Raw genomic sequence first — 17,886 nt, 5'->3', positions numbered from 1 at the left:
TTTCCGGAGGCATAACCTAGCCATAGAAAAATACAGACCCTTTCCTGACTATACATGCGTCTCTATTATAAATTGCCAAAACTGATCTATTTTTATATCAGGACTCATTACACATGACTTGTGATCTCAGTGAAATTGCATTTCATTGTGGTGCACTGGAGCAAGTCTCTTGAGTCAGTGTGTATGTGGCCTAGATCCAGTCTTTTTTCTTGCAGAGTCACAATGTCTTTTTAAAAAATTGAATTATTTTCTTAATATTTTCTGTAATCCCGGAGACAAAATAAAAATCCATCTATCATAGCTGCAAAACAGTACTTTCCAGAAATCTTTGGAAACACAAGGGTTTTTTCACCTTAAGAGACCTGATCATTTTTTGTCATCCAGCTCTGTGCATCTTGACTTCCTGCCTGGGACATCCATTGCAAACACATTCATAGGGTCACAGCGCCATCTTTGATGCTTAATCTAACCATTCGTATTCTCAAGTGAAGCAGCTATTCAAAGAAAAACAAGACATGTCCAGTCACAGCTACTCTAGGTTTTAAAAGCTGGCATTTAGTGAATGTTTTATGACTTAGATGATGCGTGGAAATATACAAGCAATCATTTTCTATAATGAAATTATCATCTGCGTCTTAATGTAATTAAGTTAATGACCACACTGCCCTGAATTTTCCTGATGACTGATACGCCAAGGAAAGCGGCGTTCACTGTGTTATAGTGAGCTGTTGCTGCATATATTTCTGATGGGCAGCTTTATGAAAGTCCAGAAAGTGATCTCTCTGACCAAAAATCTATAGGCAATCGGACAACATTTTTGTGCACTTAGCTATAGTTATGAGTAAAAGTTTTTACGTACTTGGAAGACCTAAAACACTAGAGACCATTAGGTTCAAGTCTTATGTGGGGAGATAAGGAATAAATTGAAGCAGAGCATCCTTTATCGGACAGAATGTTCACGGGAACTGGATCGAGACTACGGTGCTCACTATAACAATGAACAAGAATGACAAGAGATTTATCCATGATCAGAACAAGATTGCAGTTCTGCAGAGTACTTAAGCATGAGCCTAACTTCAAGCATGTAAGTAGTCACATTGAAATCAATGGAATTAACCACAGGCTCAAGGCCCTGGATGAATTGGGACCAATATGCAAAACTTATCCCCTAATTTTCTCTCAATAAATTATTTACACATGCACACAGATGCATACAACATGCTCACAAACATACACTAGCAAAAGATATTTGTTGAGCTGTTTTCCCTACGTAAATAGAGAGAAATTACTTGTAAATATGCAGGGAGTACTCAGATTCCAGGGTGATATGTCATATAAGTACCTAGAAAAATGGATTTTAGGAGACGGGGGATTAGGGTCATTTCCCCCCCAATTCAAGCACTGAATTTGTCCTATGAAGGTATTCTGCCTGACAGTGGAGAAACAGGCTTCTAAGACAAAACCTGAGTCCTCTGGTACGAACTTCAGTAAGAGAAGCACGGAATGCCTGTTGAGTCCACTGGGTTGCATCAACATCTCAAGTGAAATGCTTTTGTACAGTAAACCCCACAAAAGTATAATATAATGGCATGTATGGTATTCTAGCCAATGGCGAATTTGCATAACAGAGCTTAACTCTTAGCTCTATTAGAGGAACAATATTTTACCTCTTTGATTAGAGTCCCAAGGGAGTGATTTAATACAATAAGAATGAATTCATTACTTCTTTTTATAATAAGCAAAACTGATTTTGGCTGTAGCCTGCACTATGGAATCCCGACAAAACAACCAAGTCCAAGGGTGTTTTCTCAGGCAGATAATTTCATAGTTAAAATGGCTCCTCAGTTATAGTGCAAAGACTGAAAGTTTTGCTTCAGGAAATGCGACAGCTTTCAGTCCATCTTGAATTGGCAGAGGGGTAGTTGCAGTCGATCAAAATGCCCTTTGATTTCTTACAAGAATTTTCATCAAAACGCATTCTGATTTTTGCAAGACTTCAAAGGGCAGTACATTATACCTGTAAAAGGCCTGTCAAATTTTGCTCCAACCACAGACATGCATAAGGAAGGAATTTCACAGTGGCTGAATCTGCTTCCACTCACAACTTGCATTCTTTTTCCATGAAATGTGAATATCAGTTTAAAAGTGATTCTGTGTACTTGGGAGGATGGCAGGAAATGATGGACCAGCCAGCTGCGCGGGCAGGTGCACGGAATATTATTCATTCACAATGCAAAGCTCCTGGTCTGGTAGTAAACTCTAGGGACTGGCTGTTAAACTGACTCAGACATAAATTAAAGTTGATGACTGATGCTGAGCAAGTGGTTCAGTAAATTTAATGCAAATCTGGTCAGTGTACAAGCCTTCCTCAATATAGAATCATAGGACTGGAAGGGACCTTGAGAGTTCATCTTGGCCAGTCCCCTGTATTCCTGGCAGGACTAAGTATTATCTAGACCATCCCTGACAGGTGTTTGTCTAACCTGCTTTTAAAAATCTCTAGTGATGGAGATTCCACAACCTCCCTAGTCAATTTATTCCGGTACTTAACCAGCCTGACAGGAAGCTTTTCCTAATGTCCAAACTAAACTTCCCTTGCTGCAATTTAAGCCCATTGCTGCTTGTCCTATCCACAGAGGTTAAGAAAAAAAATTTTTCTCCCTCCTCCTTGTAACAACCTTTTATGTACTTGAAACTGTTCTCATGTCCCCTCTCAGTCTTTTCTTCTACAGACTAAACAAACCCATTCGTTTCAATCTTCCCTCATAGCTCATGTTTTCTAGACCTTTAATCATTTTTGTTGCTCTTCTTTGTGGACTGTAAACCTCAGTTCATGATCACCCTCTCCCTACCCCAAGCTCCCCTAGTCCTCCTTAACTTTCGTCCATGTGTATCTGACCACCATAGAGAGCCGTCTGTGTGGTCATATAAAGGGGAGAATGGCACCAGGGAAGCCAAAAGTGGGTCGACCTTTTCTCCCTTCATCTGTCCTGGAAGGCTGAGATCCTTGTCAGAGTGTGTGCTTGTGTGAGAAAGAGAGAGAAAGGGCTCCTCTATACAGAGATCTGTGGGGCATCATCTGGCCACAGTTAGGGCACATCTACGGCTATGGGAAAAAATCACACTGGGGAGACAAAGAAGAAAATCCTGTGCAGGACTGGAAAGAAAGTGATAAATTGAGGCACCAAAAGTAAGCCAGAAAAACATCAGGCCCATTGGAGAGATCCAGGTGCATCAGAACTCTGAGAAGTAAGGGCTTTATAAAAAATCATCATTGGTTGTATGTATCTTATGCTCTGCTTTGGCCTCTTGTTCTTGAGCAGACAAGATCCTGGTACAATAGGGCACAATCCTGTTGGCCCCCTGGTGCTACCACAGTAATAATACTCAGTGATAAACAATTCTGCATCTTAGAATCATTTGTCTTCATCAAAATCACACCAAAAAAATAAATTTACAACAATATCGTCTACACTATCCCAGAATGAAACTCTGAAGCTTATGCTCCGGCTTTCAGTGGTCCCTTCGAAGGCTCAAGTGTGTGTTCGTTGACTGTGTTGTTGGATTGCTCAAAGATGTTGGGAAAGTTTCATGCTCCCTGGAAAAGGGCTTTTAAAAGAGAAATAATGAAGCAGAAAACACACACTCCTAGTCAATAACTGATAGAGATACAATGAGGGGCTACAGGTAATGCTGGGTCAGGTGCACCTTCTGATGTTCCATGAACATTGATAGTTATGAATAAGGACCGAGATACTCTTTCCCCACCCCACCCTGTAAGGCCAGATAAAATTTTATTGCAAGAATCTTGCCAATAGGCTTTCAACCCTCCTGCAGCCCTGAGATTTGAACATGTTTGTTTTTAGTGATATTTTTGGATATTTCTGCACAGTGTTATTTCCCTTAATTATAATGTTGGAGGCAGCTTTTAAATTTCAGTCTACATTTTAACAGTCCAATTATCTTTTTTTATAATCTGCAAAGTCGCTTGACAAGTCACTACAAAAAGTCTTTACATTTCACTAGCCTAGGGGATAAAGCATCTTTAAAAGCATGATGTGAAACTATAGTTAAAAGATAACCCGGTGGAATGTGTGTGTTCCAAAGTGGATTCATCCATGAGACTTGCACTATGTTCGAAGACTGAGGAGCAGCAATGGAAGGGCCACCTTCAGCTGCTTCCTCCTTTATGCCACCAGCACATGGCCAAACAGCCTTATTGGGCAATAGCCATCTGTTCTTGCCAGAGCCTCCAAGGACCAATAACTGCTGCAGAGGACCAGATTCTGGGCTAAATTATGCCAGTGACTCCACTGAATTAAGTGCAATTACTCTTGATATATACTGGTATGATTTGGACCAGAATCATGCCCAGAAGTTTAAGTCTCCCAGAAACTCAATAATGAGCTAACTAGGGGGATGTTAAGTAGTAGAGCACAACTCCATAGATCCCAGAGAGAAGCCTTCACCCTGGGCTAAGCAAAATACTCCCCAAATGAGCCCCTGTGTAGGTGAGCACAGATATCCTCAAAGAGACAACGAACTGAACAACACAGCAGCATAAAAAGCACACGGATTTAACGGTTTGGTCCCTCCAGGACCTCCGCTATGTTTTTGAATGGTGAAATGGAAAAGTGAGTTACAAAAGGGAAGTCTTACAGCAGTACAGTGGAGGGGTAGCAGAAGGACACCGCAGCAGCAGAGGACAGAGCTGCAGGAACACAAGACGGGCCCAGGGTGAAGCAAGGGGGAAACACTGGAGTAGCAGAAAAAGCAGTAGAGGCTCATCCAGGAATTGGAGGAGGCAGTGAAACAACAGCACAGAAGATTCAGGGATCGGGTGACCAGGTAGCAAATGTGAAAAACTGGGCCACTTTTTTTTTTCCTTTGGAGTGGGGGTATAGTTGTGTACCTAAGACTAAGCCCCTAATATCAGGACGGTCCCGGTAATATCAGGATGTCTGGTCACCCCATTCAGGAAGCAGCAGAAGAATCTTCGGAACATACTCCAAGATTGAGACATTTGAAAAATAGGATCATATAATTAAACTCCTGCATCCATATCTAGGCACTTACATTAAGTTACCCAATTTTCAAAAGTGCTGAACTTTCAGCAACTCCCACTGAAGTCAGTGGGAATTGTTGGGTGCTCAGCACTTTTAAAATCTGCCCCCCAACCCCCATTTAGGTGACTAAATATAGATTAGCAAACTATCTTTAGCCAAAATTTTTTGCCTATCTTGCTCAAGACGTTCAGCATTGTTCCTAGCATCACAATTATACGCATCACAGAATCAGAGCTCCTAAAAATAAATCGCGCTTCAGCACTCATCTAAAATGTTGAACAAAACACAAAGGACAGAGCATGGAATAGGTGCATTTCACAAATCAAAGGAGATAAAATAAATCTTGTATCACTTGAAACATGTCAGCAGGAATGGAGTAAGTGCTGCAACTTGTCACTCAATCAAAATCCTCAGTTGTTCTGCTCTTATTTAATCAGATCTTAATTTAGATAAAATATTATAATGTATTTTTTTATTCTTTATTAAGCGTTATATGTACACTACCCCACTTTCCTTATTTATTTCAAATGCACGGTGCAGCTCCATTGGAATCAAAGTTCTGAAATCAGTGGAGCAACACTAATATATACCAGTTGAGAATCTGACCATGAGATCTTATATTTCTTCACTGTAAGCATCAAACAATATTTTCTGCATTGGAAAGTTACCAGGAAGAATAATAAATATCCCCCATCTTGTTCACAAAGTAGCACGGTTTTCTGCTATGCTCCATTCAGAGTATCATTTCCTATGACTTGGCTTTTTTAGTTCTGCACTTTCAGTACAGCCCTTATTAAGTGAGTCATTTTCTTGGTAGATTTTGCTCTGAAATTTTCCAACTAGATGGCACACTATACCACCCAGTGTAAGTGCACTTAATCTTTTATGCTGATGCATCAAAGTGCCAAAAGTGTCTGGCAGCAAAGGTTTGGAATAAGTTATCTATAGCACCGTAGTTCCAAGAGCATCCCAAAGTATTAAAGCTTTCTCATGTGGAATCTGTCAGTGATTCAATAAATGTTTTAAACATGAGGAGCAGGAAATGGCCTTATTTTCTGCTTTCAGCTTAAAACCACAGACTATTATTTATGTTTGCTCCTTTTCCAAAAAGAAATGATGCATTGTTACCAACCGGGAAACTTAAGAAGTCAGTGGATGAATGTGCTTTGGGGGAAAGTGGGGAAAAAAAGTAAGAACACCTGTATATTTTCACAGCATCTGCTTTACAGAACTCATATCTCTGTTTACTATTAAAAGCCTCTTATTTGCTGAAGCATTCCCAGACCATATGTTATCAGCAAATGTTACTAACCAAATACAAACAGTAATTTTCATTAGGTTTCCTTCATGAGAACAACAGCATTAGCCACAAAGGGAATAAACCTTTCTAAATGTCAGTAAACATACACAGCAAACCTTTGACAACACTGTGGTACATACACATTCATGCTCAGTAAAGCCAAGAAAATATCCACGTCAGTAAAATAAAAATGCTTTGAAACTGGATTTAGTGCAGGTTGAAGCTGATACATCATTAGTTGCCATAGTGATGTTCAGCATAAGGGCATAATTCATGTGAGTGAAATATGACTTGCATTCATTCTAAGGACACAGTTCATATGCACTGCGTATTAGATTGTGGTTCATAACGTTAGCTTCAGACCACTAGCAAGGTAGTAGCGTCTTTCCAGAGACAGAAAGAACAATAATTTTGTGGCTACCAGAAAAAGTTATTAATAGCCAAATGAGCTACAGCTAAAATAGTTAATTCTTTTGGGCTCCATATTCAGAACCCATTTTACACGCTACAGGGATCTCACACTCAATCAATTCTGCGATGCTATTCCCTTGACACAAAGCTCATTGTCATAGCACATATTTATGCATTAATGAATTCAGAACAAACGTATCCTGTCAAAAATATATATTTGCCATGTAGATGGGAAAAAACAACAACCTGTGGCCAACACTTCCAAACCTGGGTGTCTAGACTTAAGGCACCTGAATCTCCCCTGCCTCAGAGACTTCGTTGGGAGCTGTTGGGTGCTCAGCTAACCTGAAAATCAGCCCACATGTTTGGGAATTCAGTAGGATTTAGTTGCATACGCTCTTGTGGGCCACAGGCAGAACTTTACATCAATAAAGTGCCACCAAATGTGATATATACTTTCAGCTTCCGTGCTTGGAAAATGTGGGCCCTTAGCTAAACTTGTACAGCAAAGACACCACCCATAAGCTATGCTGCCATTCAGATGGAGCCAAAAGTGCTTTCCTCACATCCCTAAATCACATTGGAGCATCCATTTACCCCGATAGCCCCTATCCTTCCACGTACACAGTGGCTGACTTCCATTTCATGGAGTAGAGCCACACCATCTCTTAATCTCATGCCATGAAATCAGCAGACAGAATGTGCTGAAGTAGGGTGTCCAGGATGTGATGACTCCCCAGGTCCTTTGCTCTGGAGCACCACTAGGAGAGGCCACTTACATTACCCAACCCAAGGTTTCCTCAGCTGCCTTTGACATAGCCTGATTTAATCATCATTTCTATTCATCTCCAGTTTGTAAGCTCCTCTAGAGAAAACACTTCTACCTGTGACCTTACAATAGAGAACAAAGACACTAATACTCATGAGAATGCATTCAGTGCTTTCATTCATATGCTTCTGTATGTGGCAGAGTCTACAAAATCTCTATTTAAGATATAACAGTGAGCTTTCTCCCATTATTAGTCTTGTAACTTGATCTAGCCATTATGTTGAAGCCTGTGATTTCTATAAATAATGAATAAGCATAACTCTGATTCATATCTCTGTGCCAGGAATCTCTGTGCCTGGATAACTTGCTAGGCCTGTCAACAGACTAATAGCAGAGCATGTAGAGAATGGTTTGGTTTAGATGGGATTGACATTAAAAAAATTATATGTGATCAAGTCTAGTAGACTTTAAAAAAAAATGTATCTTTTTTTTCTCTCACTGCTCCCCACACATTCACCTGCCAGTTAACAGACAAGAAACATAATGATCAGAATATCCAAATCTACTTTTATTTCTGAGATAGGCAAACTGTTCTCGTAAAGGGGATCATTGCAGTTGTGTTGTTATGTATTATTTGCATTACAGTAGCACATAGAAACCAATCAAAATTGGGGCTTCATTGTGCAAGGTACTGGACAAACACATAGTGAGAGACAGTCCCTGCCCTAAAGAACTCACAAACTAAATAAAACCTCTATTATATACCAAGCTGGGAGGCATTGCAAATGCTTTGGAGGATAGGATTATAATTCAAAATGATATGGACAAACTGGAGAAATGGTCTGAAGTAAATAGGATGAAATTCAAAAAGGACAAATGCAAAGTACTCCACTTAGGAAGGAACAGTCAGTTGCACACACATAAAATAGGAAATGACTGCCTAGGAAGGACTGCGGAAAGGGATCTGGGAGTCATAGTGTATCACAAGCTAAATATGAGTCAACAGTGTAACGCTGTTGCAAAAAAAGCAAATACCATTCTGGGATGTATTAGCAGGAGTGTTGTAAGCAAGACACAAGAAGTAATTCTTCCGCTCTACTCCACTCTGATTAGGCCTCAACTGGAGTATTGTGTCCAGTTCTGGGAGCCACATTTCAGGAAAGATGTGGACAAACTGGAGAAAGTCCAAAGAGGTTATGGAGAAAAGGTTAGGTTAAGGAGAAAAGATGATAAAGCCTAGGGCTATATTGCTTGTCTCCCATCCCCTCCATGGTGAGTATTCCCCTTTGAGGGGACTACTGGGGGCAGACATGGTCAGGAGTCCCTTGCAAATCAGCTGCCAGGAATTGGAAGGGAAGGGGGGTTGCAGAGCCTGCCTCCGATTTCCTCTTTCTTCCCTTCCTCTGTTGAGTTCTGGGTGGACCCGTAGCCTGTGTGTGTGTATGTGTGAGAGAGAGAGGAGTGATGAGGGAGGAGCATCCCTGAGGGGAATACTTCAATTGCCAACTTTCACTATTTTGTTGTTTTTTTCTTAAAGCTCTAGCTTCTGGACTCATGCGACAATGTGAGAATCTCAGCTTCCATTAAAAAATAAAATACGTTTCTGGCCCTGGTTGCAAGGAAAAGCTTGAAAATGTGCATTCTAAAGGCACAAGCACCAGAAGGCAAATAAACAGAACCCCAAAATTATTCTTGTAAAATCTCATGGTTTTTAAGGAAGTCTCATGATTTTGGAGGCCTGACTCATAACTTTTGACCATGTGGGATGGGCAATACTGTTTTTTTTCCCCATGGATGTTACCGTAGGAAGAGGTAAGTCAGCCCTATATAGAACATCAAGAAACATGCAGTAAAATGCTATTAAAATTTAAAAGAAGGCACAAATTCATATTTCAGTTCTTTTTGTTCTGTACCCTACTGAATCTGTATTTGTTTAGAGCATTTATCCCAATCCTGCAAAGGAATAACTTTAACTTTACTCAGTTATGTCAGTGGGGCTACTCATGTGAGTAACGTTACTCATGTACCTGTTTGAATGATCCAGGTCTAAGTCACCTACACAGGAGTGCAACTGTTGAACAGACTTTGTGTCACAAATTTCATTAGCCTGTGGTCTTTCTAAATCAAAGCTGAATTTTATAAGAGTTCTGAGAAATGTCACATGCATATTCCTCTTGATAGCCAAAGCCAAAATGCACTGCCATGTGCTAATGGGGAGAAGCAACTGCAGTCAAGATTAGATTCGTGTATTGATTTTGTTATTCAGAGGGGCAAGGTCTTTGATGCTCATATAAACAGTCTGTTCAGTGTTCTACAGGGTTTTGTAAACCAATCTGAGCATGTGAAAAACATCAAAAGTTACAGGAAGGATTAGCAATGGGCCCCAAATGGTTTGTGCTTCTCCTCAGAGATCCACAGGTTGTGATTGCTAATTAAGGAGTGCAAGGGAATTCAAGAAAATGCCCTTATCAAAGAGACAAAAGCTGGATCTGTCTTCACAGTCATTGTGTAATACAACACGGTTTTCATACTAAAATAAGACATTTAGGTCTTTTAGTATTTCCCTTAATAATAAGGCACAGTAACTCATTTCATGGTAGTATTGCCTAAAACTAACTGATGTTCTTGCTTCCATGAGCATTAGTTTGTTCTATTAGATTATTCTGGTTTTATTTGCATTACAGTACCAGGAGTTTGGCTGGCGTTTCCACAAACATTCATGGACATGAGCTATTTCTGTATCTCTAACACTTAAAGGCTGGGCTGGGGTCATTGTTTCTGATAATCAAATGCACAGCTGCAGTCCTGGGCAAAAGGAGAACACACAGTGTGCCGATCGACTGGATGGTTGACTGTTGATCTGAAGTGTTCATTGGCACGCACCAGCTGTTGAACTGCTTCCAGATGATACAGCCTGTTTCTTCCAGAAGGGTGCACTACAAAAAGGCTCAATGCACCCTAGTGATTCACTGGTGTGGGTCGGATTGACTAGACAGTGATTAGAGCAGCAGCAAGCTGTTTACCAGAGATCTGAGACTCAGGTGAGCCAACCCTCCTTTGAATCACATGAATAATCAACCATATCTCTGCTTGCCTCCTGTGGCTCATACCCAGTGTGCTGTAGCTTGCTGTCACAGCTAAGATGTCAGCTAACTGTGTTTATGCCCCTCATGAGACTTTAGATGAATTCCTACAAAATCTCATGTTAAGGGGCACCCTTTCCTGATATTGATCCACAGGATATTTCTGGAGTCATTTCTGGAGTCTGCATTGGGCCAGTAACACTGCCACTAATACTTATCACCATTTGCTACATATTTTCTCAGTATAGGAAATAATTCTAAATGTTACAGGTGAGTGCCTGCATATACGTTTGAGTAGATTTGTGAGGGAACAGAAAAACTTGAATGACATGAAAAATCTCTAAAAATAAGTAGAGACTAATAAGACTGAGACATTCTTGGATACTTCATAGCAATAATAGTTGTAGATGGAGCTAATTAATTAAGATTGATCTGTAATACCCATTATAAGACCCTGTCTTCATTTGCTGTGGAAAAAATACGATGTGATCATATAATTAAAGACTTATCCTAATACATACATCCAAAGCTGATGGTGAAGAGTTACAAAGGGATGTCACTGAAGTGGGTGACAGGGCAACAAAATGGCAGATGAAATTCAGTGTTGATAAGTGCAAGGTAATGGACACTGGAAAAAATAATCCCAGCTATACAAGCAAAATATGATGGGTCTAAATTAGCTGTTACCACTCAAGAAAGAGATCTTATAGTCATTGTGGGTTCTTCTCTGAAAATGTCCACTAGTGTTCAGCTAACAGAATGTTAGGAACCATTAGGAAAGGGACAGATAATAAAACAGAAAATATCATAACGCCATTATGTAAATCTGTGGTACATAGGGTGACCAGATAACAAGTACGAAAAATCGGGACGGGGGTGGGGTATGGGGTAACAGGTACCTATATAATACAAAGCCCCAAATATTGGGAGAGTCCCTATTAAATTGGGACATCTGATCACCCTAGTGGTAGACCCACACCTTCAATTCCTGTGCAGTTCTAGGCTCCCCATCTCGAAAAATTTATAGAGGACAGCAAAAATTACATGGGGTATGAACAGCTTCCATATGAGGAGAGATTAAAAAGACTGGGTCTGTTCAGCTTTAAAGAAGAAACAACTAAGGGGGAGGATACGAGAGAGGTCTATAAAATCATGAATGGTCTGGAGAAAGCGAATAAGGAAGTGTTATTACAACAAACAAAAGCAAGTATTTCTTCACACAATATGCAATCAAGCTGTGGAACTCATAGCCAAGGGATGTTGTGAAGGCCAGAAGTATAACTGGGTTCAAAAAAGTATTAGATAAGTTCGTGAAGGATAGGTCCATCAATGGCTATTGGTCAAGATGTCCAGGGATCCTCTGAGTGTCTCTAAAGCTCTGACAGCCAGAAGCTGGGACTCAACAACAGGGGATGGATCACTCGATAGTTGCCCTTTTGTGCTCATTCCCTCTGGAGCATCTGGCATTGGCCACTGTCAGAAGACAAGATACTGGGCTAGGTGGACGATTCATCTGACCCAGTACGGCCATTCTGATGTTTGTAAGGGGGCTGAATTAAGGTTGTCTGTGCAACCTTAACTCTAGCATGTCCTAACTTTTGAGCGCTTGAGTCTGCAACCTTAATAATGTTCTTTTAATGTCATTTTTTGGATATAATTTTACATAGTCCTTCAATAATATTTCTGCAAACTTCTTTGGAATCAGTTATGTCACTATAGAATAGCGGTATAAGAGGTAGAGTTGTACAGATAGACTTCTCCTGTAAAAAAGGTGATTTCTAATAAAACAACTTTTCTTACTAGTTAGACAAGTCCATTCCAGTTTCTCACTGTCAGCAATAGTGACTATGTACTTTGGTGCAGTTTTCAAAAAATAAGCTCACTTATAACACCAAGGCTCATTTAGATTACAATGGGAGCACTTCTCAGAGCTCGCTGATACCTTGAGGTAGGTTAAAGCAGGTGGCTGCTCAAACAGTGTTGATGCAGGAGAAAGAACATTTTAAAGTGACAATTTCCTAAAAACATTCCAAAAACATGGTTTGTGCAGTGTCTCTAATACAGCTGATCTCTGTGGCAGCCAAACTTCCTCCATCAATTCTCTCAGGATCCACAACCTAGTTCCTGGAAAAGCGAAGTGTCTTTCTGATAATAGATTTACAACTAAAATCCACCACTGAGTAGGACCCAAAGTAAGAGGTGCAGCCATGAGTGACCCATGTAAAACTGCACACACATTATGGCTGAAATCTCATCTAATCTATCACTCAGTTCTGAAAGTTGCAACCTTTATCTCCAGCCTGTTTTAATAATCCGTCATCACTAAAAATTACACACAACTGTTAACGCTTTGTTAAATCAGGTATAATTTGCAGCATGTTTTTGACCATCCAGCTGATGTTTATCACTACTTATTTGCCTTTTTTGATACGAGAAATGTAGCAGTTCTATAGCCATGGAACAGGCTGCTACTTCTCTGCAAACAGGATATAGATGTGAAAGTTTGAAATATCCCATATGGCAAGAAAGCTCTTAGAAAGCAATTTTCAGATTGCAGGCTTAAGGAGAGCCACTCCTGAAAACTCATCTATGTGCATTAGTGACATCAGTTTATCCTATGATAACTGCATCATTCACATGTCACTGTATATTTGAGAGGAGGAGATGGAGCATTTGTGTTATCCTAAGAAATCGCTTGCCTGGCAGTTTGAAAAATGCTACTGTTCTAGGAGTTGGAGTTAAAGCATACAATGAGATATTGTCAAGGAAATAAACAATTTAGACCAACGGTCTTTTCTGGTAGGCCTAAAATTAGACCTACCATCCGTATGATAGTTTAAGTGCTTACACATGCTCTTCACCTGCCGTCCCTGTGCTCGGTACAGGTAGGGCATTCAGAAACACAGCCCAACAGTTCTGCTTCCCTCTCTACTACTGTATATTTCATAGTAATGGGGCCCTGCCAAATTCACAATCCATTTTGGTCAATTTCATGGTCATAGGATTTTAAAAGTCGTAAACGTAAGTATTTCAGCGAGTTAAATTTGAGATTTCATCGTGGTGGAATTGTAGGGGTCCTGACCCAAAAAGGAGTTGTGGGGGAAGTCACAAGGGGGGGCTGTGGTACTGCTACCCTTATTTCTCTGCTGCTGCTGCTGGTGGCCGCGGCGCCTCCAGAGCTGGGCAGCTGGAGAGCGGCTGCTGCGGGCCGGGAGCCCAGCTCTGAAGCGGAGCCGCGGCCAGCAGCGGCGCAGAAGTGAGGGTGGCCTGGTTTGGTATCGCCACCCTTACTTCCATGCTGCTGCAGTGCCTTCAGAGCCGGGCGTCCAGCCAACAGCTGCTGCTCTCGAGCCACCCACCTCTGAAGGCAGCGCAGAAGTAAGGGTGGCAATACTGTAACCCCCCCCAAAACAACCTTGTGACCCCACTGCAACTCTCTTTTGGGTCAGGACCCCCAGTTAGAGAAACACTGGTCTCCCCCGTGAAATCTGAATAGTACTGGGGGTAAAAGCACACAAAGAACCAGATTTCACAAGGAGTGGGGGGACCAGATTTCACGGTCTGTGACACATTTTTGATGACAGTGAATTTGGTAGGGCTCTACATATTCATGTTAGGAGGAAAAAGCTACGTGAATTAAGAGTCAACTAGTGTAACTAAACACATTTTGAAGTTCAAGATCTTTATCTGTTTGGTGTTTAATTTTCATGCCTTTGAACTTCCTGGTTTCTGCTGAAACTGGAAGCAGAAGGCTATTCTTGCAATAGTTCCAAACTGGAATGAACCAGACAGAACCAGCAGGTTGACAAGAAAAGCCCATTCATACAAAGTTGCCAGCCCAATGGATTTCCTAAAATTAACTTTGGATAAGCATCCAGAGTCAAACATTTGAATGTTTTTCTTCAACTAACTTCTAAATCTTTTGAGATTTTCTTGTTCCAGTTCCTTGCCAGGTGACAGAACAGAGCAGACAGATCGTACAGGGTTATGATGCAAAGTGCATGTATGTGCCAGCAAGCCTGAGGGCGTGTTTACATAGGGACATGCAAGAAAATTAATCCAAATTAACTAATCCATTAAAATGGATTAGTTAAACCCCTGTGTGAATAGTCTTCAGAATTAAAGTGCCCTTAATTCAGTTTATTTTAATTCACTTCCAAAATGATTTAAGCTAAATTGATTTAAGGCCATTTGAATTCTGAATAAAAATGTTCACAGAGGAATTTAATGCAGTTTAAGTAATCCACTTTAAAAGATAATTCAAATGATCTTTCCTGAGTATCCACATGTAGACAAACCTTAGAAAACTCAGTGACCTACCCAGTGGGATTTTTACTAATATTGTAGCCTCAGTTTCAGAAAACTGGTAGATTTTTCCAGAGAGAAAGTGGGAAAATAATGTTGTTAAAGTACGTGACATGTTGGGCCTGTCATTCTTGACACTGTCTGTTTCAGGAAAATAGCAATAATATGGATACTTTGTCAGGATTTATTGATCTTTGTCTGCTATATTAAGCAGAAGAGAGAAAAGGGAACTGCCTATTTTAGCAACAGCAATTGCACTGACTTTTTAAAAATGGGAGCACAGTTGTAAAGTTCCTGAGACAAAATTAAATGAGCTGTGAAAATACTGAAAATCCATTCTACCTATGATGAAAAGTTTCCCATCTGTCCAAAATCTGGAGAGAGAAAAACCGGCCGAGCACACATTAAGCACAATTAAATGGAGAAAGTTGTGCAGTAGAACTTCATTAAATCTCTGTCCACTAATCTGTAAACCCAGTAATTCCCACACAGACCCCCGTGGACTCACCTTACAAAGATCAGTAACAGAAACAGAGCTGTGGTGAAGTCTCCCATTACTAAGAATTTGACTTTGGTTCAGGCTCTTATATGCTCTCCAGCCCCAGGTAAGTTAATGGGGGTTGTATAAATCAGGGAAATATTTGTTGCAGTGTATTTACTAGTATTCTGTAAATCATGAATAGCTATAACTAAATTGCACATATTAAAATGAATGAAGGCAGCACACTTTATAGTGGGATAACCATGATTCGCTGGTTACTCAGTAGTTCACAAAATGTTATGATCTACAGTGGGTTTAGCAAGATTCTGCTGAATGTTGAGGGAGAAAGCCACATGCTCTGTGAAATTAGTTCGTGTTGTCTGCATACCCATAGATCGTTCTGTGACTGCAGAACTTTAGGGAGTAATATAAAGGCTGGTTGGCTATGGGGTTTGTTTATGATATATGGGATATTTAACCTTTAGGTGGCTGTTTTCAAACCCAGGTTACCATTTGATGGATGATTAGCAGACTTTGTGTAATGAATTAGTGGTCTCCATCCAGTTCTTACTTGGATAGGCCTCCATATCCTCAAAATCAGCACACCTTGGCATCCTTGTTTGCAGTTCCAGCTAATCTTGCTCAGAGGTGACCACTCTGGTTTAAGGCTGGAGCCTATGGATGGGCAATGTGTGGGAGCTTGCACTGCTGCTACGAACGCTGAACCTGTTTTGTGGATAAACAGAGCTGGCAGGGCTCATACCGAAGTAATTCTGGGAATGCAAAATTAACTTTCAACAAAAGATAAAAAGAGCAAGATACAATAGGTAAGAGTAGAACAACAGATAGAAAGCATTACAGACATTATGTGTCTAGAGAGCCAGTATCCTTCTAGTCTATATCTACGCTACAAACTTTTACTGCAGGCTGATTATTGGGCTTTGTTTTATTAATTGGCAAACTAGATGTAAATAAATAAAGTTCTCTTCAAACTTGATTTTGTATTACTTCCACATACTCCATTGTCTTCCAGGAAGAGCCAGTGCGACATTTCTGAGAATCTATCTTGCATTTTCCTAGCAAGTTAATTAACACATTGTCACTCACACAGTTGTAAAAAGAAAAGGAGTACTTGTGGCACCTTAGAGACTAACCAATTTATTTGAGCATGAGCTTTCGTGAGCTACAGCTCACTTCATCGGATGCATACCGTGGAAACTGCAGCAGACTTTATATATACACAGAGAATATGAAACAATACCTCCTCCCACCCCACTGTCCTGCTGGTAATAGCTTATCTAAAGTGATCATCAGGTGGGCCATTTCCAGCACAAATCCAGGTTTTCTCACCCTCCACCCCCCCACACAAATTCACTCTCCTGCTGGTGCTAGCCCATCCAAAGTGACAACTCTTTACATAATCAAGTCAGGCTATTTCCTGCACAAATCCAGGTTTTTTCACATTCCCCCCACCCCCATACACACACAAACTCACTCTCCTGCTGGTAATAGCTCATCTAAACTGACCACTCTCCAAGTTTAAATCCAAGTTAAACCAGAACATCTGGGGGGAGGGGGGCAGGAAAAAACAAGAGGAAACAGGCTACCTTGCATAATGACATATCTATTCAGGGGACACCATCACAGGGCCTAATAACATCAGCCACACTATCAGAGGCTCGTTCACCTGCACATCCACCAATGTGATATATGCCATCATGTGCTAGCAATGCCCCTCTGCCATGTACATTGGTCAAACTGGACAGTCTCTAAGTAAAAGAATAAATGGACACAAATCAGATGTCAAGAATTATAACATTCATAAACCAGTCGGAGAACACTTCAATCTCTCTGGTCACGCAATTACAGACATGAAGGTCGCTATCTTAAAACAAAAAAACTTCAAATCCAGACTCCAGCGAGAAACTGCTGAATTGGAATTCATTTGCAAATTGGATACTATTAATTTAGGCTTAAATAGAGACTGGGAGTGGCTAAGTCATTATGCAAGGTAGCCTGTTTCCTCTTGTTTTTTCCTACCCCCCCAGATGTTCTGGTTTAACTTGGATTTAAACTTGGAGAGTGGTCAGTTTAGATGAGCTATTACCAGCAGGAGAGTGAGTTTGTGTGTGTATGGGGTTGAGGGGGATGTGAGAAAACCTGGATTTGTGCAGGAAATAGCCCGACTTGATTATGTAAAGAGTTGTCACTTTGGATGGGCTAGCACCAGCAGGAGAGTGAATTTGTGGGGGGGGGGGGGTGGAGGGTGAGAAAACCTGGATTTGTGCTGGAAATGGCCCACCTGATGATCACTTTAGATAAGCTATTACCAGCAGGACAGTGGGGTGGGAGGAGGTATTGTTTCATATTCTCTGTGTATATATAAAGTCTGCTGCAGTTTCCACGGTATGCATCCGATGAAGTGAGCTGTAGCTCACGAAAGCTCATGCTCAAATAAATTGGTTAGTCTC

General features: G+C 40.7%; 1 protein-coding gene across 10 annotated transcripts in view; it reads left to right on the top strand.

Annotated features, from left to right (window-relative positions):
• Positions 1-17,886, top strand: part of CADPS (calcium dependent secretion activator) — a 389,708-nt gene that overhangs the window by 208,687 nt on the left and 163,135 nt on the right. The window lies entirely within an intron of this gene.

Source organism: Caretta caretta, chromosome 7 (genome assembly GCF_965140235.1).
Source record: "Caretta caretta isolate rCarCar2 chromosome 7, rCarCar1.hap1, whole genome shotgun sequence".
Taxonomy (NCBI): Eukaryota; Metazoa; Chordata; order Testudines; family Cheloniidae; genus Caretta; species Caretta caretta.
This window is presented reverse-complemented; position numbering and strand designations above follow the sequence as displayed.